The following is a 9,968-nucleotide window of genomic DNA, read 5'->3' on the forward strand; positions in this document are numbered from 1 at the left end:
CTTGACCCTGCATCTTTTTCCATAGGCACAACATGGTTCATCCCGGTCGTGGAAAGTGTCAGAAAAGGAAAAGAGATTCGAATGTACCACTTAAGGTTGTAGATTGTACTCCCTTGTAGTTGTGGGCATGGTGGAATGACATGGGGTTGATAGAACAAGGCATAATATTCAAATATTTGGGTTTCTTGACTAGAATCATGCAAGTGGAACCTAAGAGAGATGTGATCGAAGCACTGTTGTCCTTTTGGGATCCCACCAACAACGTTTTTCGTTTCTCGAATTTTGAAATGACCCCAACCTTGGAGGAAATAGCTGGCTTTACCGGGTTTGGAGTGAGGTTACATCATCAGAGGCTTATAGCCCCAAGGGGCATATCCATCAACAAATTTTTTCAACACTTGACCATTTGCAAAGTCAAGGAAAAATCATTAGACAAAGGTTGGATCTCATTACAGTTTTTGTATGATAGGTATGGAAGGGAGGACGGATTCAAGAAATTTGGAAGGACACTCAACAACAAGGGAAGTTTTGAAACATGGAAAGAGTATAGACGTTTTGCTTTTATGGTAGCTTTTTTAGGAACAATGGTTTTTCCAAGGAGAGGCGGAAAGATTAACATCCTTTTGACTGGGGTAGTGGATGTATTAATTAAGAAAAAGAATTATACCATCGTCCCCATGATTTTGGCTGATATCTACCGTGCTCTGACTGTCTGCCAGAAAGGGAAACGTTTCTTCGAGGGATGCAACATATTGCTTCAACTATGGATAGTAGAACATCTTTACCGACCTCCTACGGTGGCAAGGTTCATTCAGGATCGAAGCGATTACATTACAAGTCATGCCAAAAGGGTGGAGAAATACAGGTGTCTGGAAGGGGTCAATGCATGGGTTGAACATTTTCGCTCGCTAACGGAAGATAAGATCACTTGGAATTATCCTTGGTTCCCTTGGGTAGAAGTCATACATTCTGTTCGCCCTTTTTTATTGTTGATGGGTATTAGGGGTGTGCAACCATACGTACCGCTGCGGGTTTTACGTCAGTTAGGCAGACGTCAAATTCTACCTATCACAGAGGATATGAAAGATTTTGTGTCCGAAGTTGGACCAGAGGTTCCCTTTCCTGAAGGATTGGCCCAAAAAATTTGGGATGGTTGTTTAGTCATGGGAATTGGAACGATGGTTAAAGAACGACACACAGGAGAAACTCACCCGGAATACTCTAATTGGCTTGAGCAATAACCTCGATTACAAGTTAGACCAGAGAGATCTGTGAAAGAACCAATAGACCATGAGGCTGAGATGAAAATAAAAATCGAGTTGGCTATGCGTGATTACCTTGTTGAAAATCAGGAGTTAAGAGTAAATTTAGAGCTTGCTAGAGCCGCTCTAACCCAACAACAAGCAGAGTTCGAAGAGGAAAGAGCCAAGGCAATTCAGAGAGAAACCTTACTCCGAGGACAAGTTGATCTGGCAACAATTAGGGGAACACAAGTTGCGGAACTTGCGGTATCTCGACAACAACAATTGAGGACATGTGATCAGAAAAGTCAGACAGATTTTGATCAAGAGAGAGCTCGGTGGATCCGTGAAAGGGGAAGACTTCGAGAGGAAATAGAGTCAGTCTCAACTCAAGAAAGACGTGGTAGAGAAATGGTGGCCTCCCGTGAGTAACAGATACGAGGATGGAATCAGACTTGCAATTCACTTCGATCAAAAGTCCGTCGTTTGGCTGATCGCACTGCCCAAATGGGTTTAGATTATGAAGAGATGAACCATGAACAATTTCTGGCTGAAGTACCTGAATTCGCTGAGTACCTTATGAATTCGGTGCAAGATATATATCAGAGTGTAGGAGGTCGTGTAAGACCACCATCTCTATGAGCAAGCAGATGGGGATGCAAGCATGACATTTATGTCTTTGGGATATGAGGGTTGATACAAACATTTGTTTCCTTAGTGTCGTTTTCTTTAGTTTAAGTCCTGCTTTATTTCATCCTACTTTTCTACGCTTTGTTTAGGTCGTGTTTGTTTAAGATATTGACTTTTGTTTAACGGTTTTCTCATCGTTTTCCTACTTATGTTCCAAACATTGAAATGATATGTTAAGTTATGTTTATGTCTGGTTTCATTTTTTCATTAGTATAAATGAATAAATATATATAAATAGTAATATCTATATGTATATATCTATAACAACTATAAAAAAAAGAAAAAAAAGGGTTAATGTATATTCTCGAACTACGCAAAGATCTGATTCATTCACTAACATGATACGTAGGCAACCCAATGGGTTCGATCAAACGTTTTTAACAAGAATAACTAAATAAGAGAAAACACCTAGATAAGCCGGGATGAAACATAAGGTATTCCATATTAGAAGTATATGTGTAGATGCAATATGCACGATTCCTTAACACTAATATGATTGCTACTTCATTCAGAGAGAGAGAGAAATACATATTAGCTTAAAGGTGATTGGTTTGTGGTTAAGCTGGCATCACATCCCTACAATACAAGGTCAAAAGGGAAGAAGAAAATGGCCCATAAAGATGGGAACGAGTCTGACCATGATGAGGTCTGAAACCAGATGACTTCACAAGAAACAACATCAATAGAAGAGATAAGGGCATTAAGACAACAAATGGCAGATATGTACGAAGCTTGGACGAGTGGACAAGCTCCGCCTTCTTCAATACGCGACTATCTAAATACAAACTTGCCACCCTCTATCCAAGTGTCGACAAATGATCCCATTTATCCACCTGGATTCGGCCCCTATGCTAACACATCCAACGTCGCTGGAACTTCTACGGTGCGCCCTTTGAGTACCCCTATGATGAGTAATCCACTTTTTATGCCAACTGCGCCGACTAATATCATTCCACAGCCAACAAAGATGCCCAACAATGATCCTTCGTCCAAAGTTCCTCATGATCATGGTTATACCCTTGAAGAGGCAATTAAAATTCCAAGCTCGTATCCCCACATCCATCAATATAGTTCCCCTATCGAAGTTGAAAAGACGGTAAAGAATGAGGAACATGAAGAGTTGGCTAAGAAAATGAAGAGTTTGGAACAGAGCATAAGAGATATGCAGGGACTAGGAAGCCACAAAGGCATCTCATTCAGCGATTTGTGCATGTTTCCCCACGTCCATTTGCCTGTTGGTTTTAAAACTCCAAAGTTTGAGAAATACGATGGTCACGGAGACCCCATAGCTCATTTGAAGAGATATTGCAATCAACTGAGGGGTGCAGAGGGCAAAGAAGAGTTGCTTATGGCCTATTTTGGGGAAAGCCTAGTGGGAATTGCATCCGAATGGTTCATAGACCAGGATATTTCCAATTGGCATACATAGGATGATTTGGCTCGATGTTTTGTACAACAATTCCAATACAATATTGACATTGTGCCAGGCCGCTCCTCATTAGCCAACACGAGGAAAAAGACCACGAAAATTTTTCGCGAATATGCCGTTAGATGGAGGGAGCAAGCTGCTAGGGTTAAACCATCAATGAAGGAGTCGGAGATGATTGACATTTTTCTTCAAGCACAAGAACCTGATTACTTTCACTACTTGCTTTCTGCCGTCGGGAAGACATTCGCTGAAGTTATTAAGGTTGGGGAAATGGTGGAAAATGGCATCAAGTCTGGAAAGATTGTACGCCAAGCTGCCTTAAAAGCCACAACACAAGTGCTTCAAAATGGTTCTGGAAATAATGGAGGGAAGAAGAGAAGGGAAGATGTAGCTATGGTTGTATCAGCACCTCGGACCTATGTCCAAGACAATCCCCCGCAACACTATTCCTCCCCAAGCTCCAAAATATCCCATCCCATACTCTCCATATCCCGTTTTCAGCGCACAACCAATTGTCCCCCCTTCTTATCCGCAATGGCGTGCCCCAATTCCTCAAAATCATCCACCACCCCCACAAATTCACCAAAATACTGTTAGACTTCCTTTTCGTCCTAGAAAAGAATGCAAGAAGGGAAATGGAGCTAAGGATGAATTCACCCCTATTGGAGAATCATATGCTAGCTTGTTTTAAAAATTAAGAACGTTGAATGTTTTGAGTCCTATCGAAAGAAAGATGTCAAATCCTCCCCCAAGAAATCTAGATTATTCTCAACACTGCGCTTATTGTTCTGATGCCCCAGGGCACAACATAGAGAGGTGTTGGTACTTGAAAAAGGCGATTCAAGATTTGATCGATACTTATCGAATTATCGTTGAAAACCCAAATGGACCAAACATCAATCAAAATCCACTACCCAGGCATACTGAAACAAACATGTTAGAAATGATGAACGGTTGCGAAGAAGTTGCAGTCCCATACAAGCCAATCCTTAAAGTTGGAACTGGCATGGAAAATTCGACGAATGTTGTTGACTTGACAAAAACGGTGCCTTCAGGGGCAGAAATAACGTCGAAAAAGTTAAGCCCATCAAACACACCCATCCTAACTGTGAAGGGAGCACTTGAAAATGTTTGGGCAAGTCAGAGAGAGGCAAGATTGGTTGTTCCAAGAGGGCCAGACAAGCCTATCTTGATCGTGCAAGGAGCCTATACTCCACCTGTGATCATTAGGCCAGTGTCCCAACTTCCAATGACTAACCCCAAGGTTGTCCCTTCAAATTATGAGCCTACCGTCGTGACATACAAAGGGAAAGAAATTAATGAAGAAGTAGATGAAATAGGAGGAATGACTCGTTCGGGAAGATGCTATGCCCCGATTGAATTAAGGAAAAATAAAAATGACCAAATGCAAGTTAAAAGTCCAGTCACTAAAGGGGAGGCAGAGGAGTTCTTAAGAAAGATGAAATTGTCAGACTACTCCATTGTGGAACAGTTAAGGAAAACTCCAGCCCAAATCTCTTTGTTGTCATTGTTAATACATTCAGATGAACATCGTAAAGCTGTAATGAAGATTCTGAACGAAGCACATGTTCCTAATGAAGTTACAGTGAGTCAGTTAGAGAAGATTGCTGGGAGAATCTTTGAGGTAAACTGCATCACCTTTTTAGATAATGAACTACCAGTGGAAGGTATGGGACATAACCAAGGCCTCCGTATCACTGTAAAGTGTGAGCTTTCATATGTCACTCGAGTTCTAATTGACGGAGGGTCTGGGGCAAATATCTGTCCCTTGTCAACTCTACAAAAATTGAATGTTAATGTTGAAAGGGTACGACCCAACAACGTATGTGTTAGGGCTTTTGATAGGTCCAAAACAAATGCCATTGGGGAGATAGAACTCATACTAAAAATAGGGCCTGTCGATTTCACCGTGAATTTTCAAGTGCTGAATATCAATGTATCCTACAATCTATTGTTGGGAAGACCATGGGTGCATAGAGCTGGGGCAGTCCCCTCTATGTTGTATCAAATGATTAAGTTTGAATACGATCGACAAGAAGTGATTGTTCATGGTGAGGGGGATCTGTCAATCTACAAAGACTCTTCCCTCCCTTTTATCAAGGCGAATAATGATAATGAGGCATTGGTTTGTCAAGCTTTTGAGGTAGTGGTTGTAGAGCATATCCTCGAGGGGAATCTCATTTTAAAACCACAACTGCCCATGGCATCCGTGATGATGGTAAATGAAATGCTGAAGCATGGTTTTGAACCAGGTAAAGGCTTGGGGATCTTCTTGTAAGGGAGAGCTTATCCGGTGAGTCCACGAAAGAGTCTTGGTACTTCTGGCTTAGGATACAAGCCTAGAGTCGAGGACAAAATGAAGCCCAAGAAGCAGAAGAGAGATATATGGTCACTTACCAAGCCTATACCACCCATATACAAATCTTTCCTCAAAGCCCGCACAACAGAATCTTCTGAGTCACCACTCCCAGAGCCAGTGCTGGAGGTTCACGAAGAATTGATCAACTATTTTCAAGATTTATTTGTCAAGGCTGATATAATTGAACTCGGAGAAGGCACTAGCGACAGAGATGTGCAATTCATTGGTCCTGATGTCCAGCTGAACAATTGGGAGGCCACTCCCCTCTCTATTAAGAATGAGTCTTGGTAGTCTGTCTTGTTTTTCTTTTAGTCATCCGATTTATTCAAGGGTTGTAATTCGGATTTTGTCTCATCGTTTTATTTCAAACTCTCTATTTTTCTTTTCAATAGGATGTAATTGTGTTTTTATTTCAGTCTAATATATTTATTTTGTTTTCTTCTATACAGTTCTTTCTATGCCGATTCTAGTGATATGACATGCATGCAGAATTTTTCACCGGATCTTAAAATCCAATCTAATTTTCGACCTAATCCTGAAATAATAAGTCAAGAAATTGAATATGATGAAGACGAAGTATTTGAAGAAGTAAGCAGAGATTTCAAATCTTTTGAGAATAAATCAAACCCCAACATGAGTGAAACTGAGACGATAAATTTAGGGGATCATGAAAATATTAAAGAGACTAAGATAAGCGTACATGCTCGACATCAAAAGGAGGATATAATCCAGGCTCTGTTTGATTACAAGGATGTTTTTGCGTCATCTTATGATGACATGCCTGGATTAAGCACTGACATGGTGGTTCACAAGTTCCCGATTGATCCTAAGTTCCCTCCAGTAAAGCAAAAGTTGAGAAAGCTTAAAACTGACATGAGTGTAATAATTAAAGAGGAAATCACAAAGCAACTTGAGGCCAAAGTCATTCGACTCGCTCAATATCCTTCTTGGTTAGCAAACATCGTACCTGTCCCTAAGAAAGACCGCAAAGTTCGAATGTGTGTTGATTATCGTGATTTGAATAAAGCAAGTCCAAAAGATGATTTTCCTTTGCCCAACATTCATATTTTGTTGGATAATTGTGCTAAACATGAGATTGCTTCTTTTGTGGATTGCTATGCGGGTTACCATCAGATTATTATGGATGATGAAGATGCAGAAAAAACGTCTTTTATCACTCCATGGGGTACATATTGTTATCGGGTTATGCCTTTTGGGTTAAAAAATGCGGGTGCAACTTATATGAGGGCAATGACAATAATGTTTCATGATATGATGCATAAAGAAATCGAAGTTTATGTGGATGATGTGATCATTAAATCAAAAAAGCAGTCAAATCATGTGCAAGACTTAAGAAGATTCTTCGAAAGGCTTCGCAGGTATAATCTCAAGCTTAATCCTGCAAAATGTGTATTTGGAGTATCGTCAGGAAAGCTTTTGGGGTTTATAGTCAGTCAACGAGGTATCGAGTTAGATCCTTCAAAAATAAAAGTCATTCAGGAACTGCCACCTCCAAAGAATAAAACTGAGGTTTTGAGCCTTCTAGGAAGGTTAAACTACATCAGTAGATTCATTGCTCAACTCACAACAACTTGCGAGCCCATTTTTAAGTTATTAAAAAAGAATGCCACAATCGAATGGACCGAAGAATGTCGAGAGGCTTTTGAAAGGATTAAGAATTACTTATCGAATCCCCCTGTGTTGGTTCCTCCCGAGCCGGGCAGACCATTGATACTATATATGTCAGTACTGGATAATTCTTTTGGATGTGTATTGGGCCAACATGATGGCACTGGGAAGAAAGAGCAGGCCATTTATTACCTCAGCAAGAAATTCACCGTTTATGAATCGAAGTACACCCTTCTCGAAAGAACGTGTTGTGCCCTAACTTGGGTAGCACAGAAGTTGAAGCACTATCTTTCATCTTATACTACTTATCTCATTTATCGTATGGATCCATTAAAATACATTTTTCAAAAGCCCATGCCCACGGGCAGGCTTATGAAATGGCAAATATTACTCACAGAGTTTGACATTATCTATGTGACGCGGACCGCAATAAAGGCTCAAGCCTTGGCAGATCATTTGGCAAAGAACCCTATTGATGATGAATATGAACCACTTAAGACCTACTTTCCAGACGAAGAGGTATCATGTATCGATGAATTTATTCATGATAAGGATCAAGGATGAAAGTTGTTCTTTGACGGTGCCGCTAACAAGAAGGGAGTTGGGATATGAGGAGTTCTTATGTCTGAATCAGGGGAATATTTCCCTATAACAGCCCAACTTAGATTCTATTGTACCAATAATATGTCAGAGTATGAGGCTTGCATCTTGGGTTTGAGGTTAGCTACTGACATGGGCATCCAAGAGTTGCTAGTGCTAGGAGACTCAGACTTACTGGTCCATCAAATCCAAAGAGAATGGAAGACTCGTGACCCAAAGCTCATACCATATCAATATTGTTTACAAGATCTTTGTCGACAGTTTGTGTCAATAAAGTTTAGACACATTCCTAGAGTTCATAATGAAATTGTTGATGCATTGGCAACTTTATCTTCGATGCTGCAACATCCTGATACAGCTTATATCGACCCTTTGTACATACAGATTCGTGATCAGCATTCTTATTGCAACTTGGTGGAGGAAGAATTTGACGGTAAACCTTGGTTCCATGATATTAAAACATATCTTCAGTCCGGAGAATGTCCTACTAATGCAACTAGTAATCAAAAAATGACTATTCGGCGACTAGCTAGCGGTTTTTTCTTAAGCGGAGGCATATTGTACAAGAAAACACCTGATTTGGGTCTTCTAAGATGTGTAAATGCTAAAGAGGCTTCAACAATCATGATTGAGGTGCACTCAGGAGTTTGTGGACGTCACATGAATGAATATGTTCTGGCAAAGAAGATACTTCGAGCAGGTTATTATTGGCTCACCATGGAGCGGGATTCTATACGGTTTGTTCGTAAATGTCATGAATGTCAAATACACAGTGATTTGATACATTCTCCTCCCTCCGAGTTACATGCGATGTTTGCTCCATGGCCTTTCGTGGCATGGGGAATCGATGTGATTGGACCAATAGAACCAAAAGCATCAAATGGTCATAGGTTCATCCTGGTGGCCATTGATTACTTTACAAAGTGGGTGGAAGCAATACCTTTCAAGTCAGTGACCAAGAAGGTCGTGGTGGATTTCATTCATTTCAACATCATCTGTCGATTTGGTATTCCAAAGGCAATTATTACCGATAATGCTGCAAATCTCAACAGTCACTTAATGCAAAAGGTATGCCGTCAATTTAAGATTGAACATCAAAATTCGACTCCTTATCGCACAAAAGCAAATGGGGCTGTAGAAGCTGCCAACAAAAATATTAAAAAGATACTTCGTAAAATGGTGCAAAGTTCTCGACAATGGCATGAAAAGTTGCCTTTTGCTTTGTTGGGTTATCGTACTACAATTCGTCCGTCAGTGGGTGCCACCCCATATTCGCTGGTATATGGGACTGAGGCAGTTATACCTGAAGAGGTTGAGATTCCATCCCTGCGGATTGTTGTAGAGGCTGAAATTGATGATGATGAGTGGATTAAAACACGCTTGGAGCAATTAAGTTTGATTGATGAGAAGCGAATGACATCAGTATGCCATGGACAATTGTACCAGAAAAGAATGGCACGAGCATACAACAAAAAGGTGCGTCCCAGGCATTTTGAAGAGGGTCAATTAGTGTTGGGACGTATTCTGCCACACCAGGCTGAAGTCAAAGACAAATTTTCTGCAAATTGGAAAGGACCATTCATTGTAAAGAAGGTATTATCCAACGGTGCTCTTTACTTAGCAGATATAGAAGGCAAAATGACAGAAATGGTCATCAATGCTGATGCTGTGAAGAGATATTATATATGATGTGATTTTTCGGTATTAGAAACCCTTATGTTTGGACTTGACATTTCAAAGGTTGATGTAATGGAAATTCTTGGTCCTATGTCTAAGTATTAGTTCATGTGTTGTCACCCTTGTTGAGAGTTAATTTACTTCCTTGGTTCTTCTGCTTCCTTGGCTCTTCCATAAAAAAAAAAGAAAAAAAAATAATAAAAAAATCAATCAACATGAACTACGTTTGACCTGATTCTTGTTTCGATAAGATACGTAGGAAACCTTAGTATGGGGTTTGGTCTAACCAAATAAAAAATCCAAAATTTTATATTTGTAAAAA

At 40.2% G+C, this 9,968-nt stretch overlaps 1 pseudogene; it reads left to right on the plus strand.

Moving 5' to 3' along the window:
• Nucleotides 1-4,306: 4,306 nt before the first annotated feature.
• LOC125850439 (uncharacterized) lies at nt 4,307-9,658 on the plus strand (annotated as a pseudogene).
• The last annotated feature ends 310 nt before the right edge of the window (nt 9,659-9,968 follow it).

Source organism: Solanum stenotomum, unplaced genomic scaffold (genome assembly GCF_019186545.1).
Source record: "Solanum stenotomum isolate F172 unplaced genomic scaffold, ASM1918654v1 scaffold17049, whole genome shotgun sequence".
Classification (NCBI taxonomy): domain Eukaryota; kingdom Viridiplantae; phylum Streptophyta; class Magnoliopsida; order Solanales; family Solanaceae; genus Solanum; species Solanum stenotomum.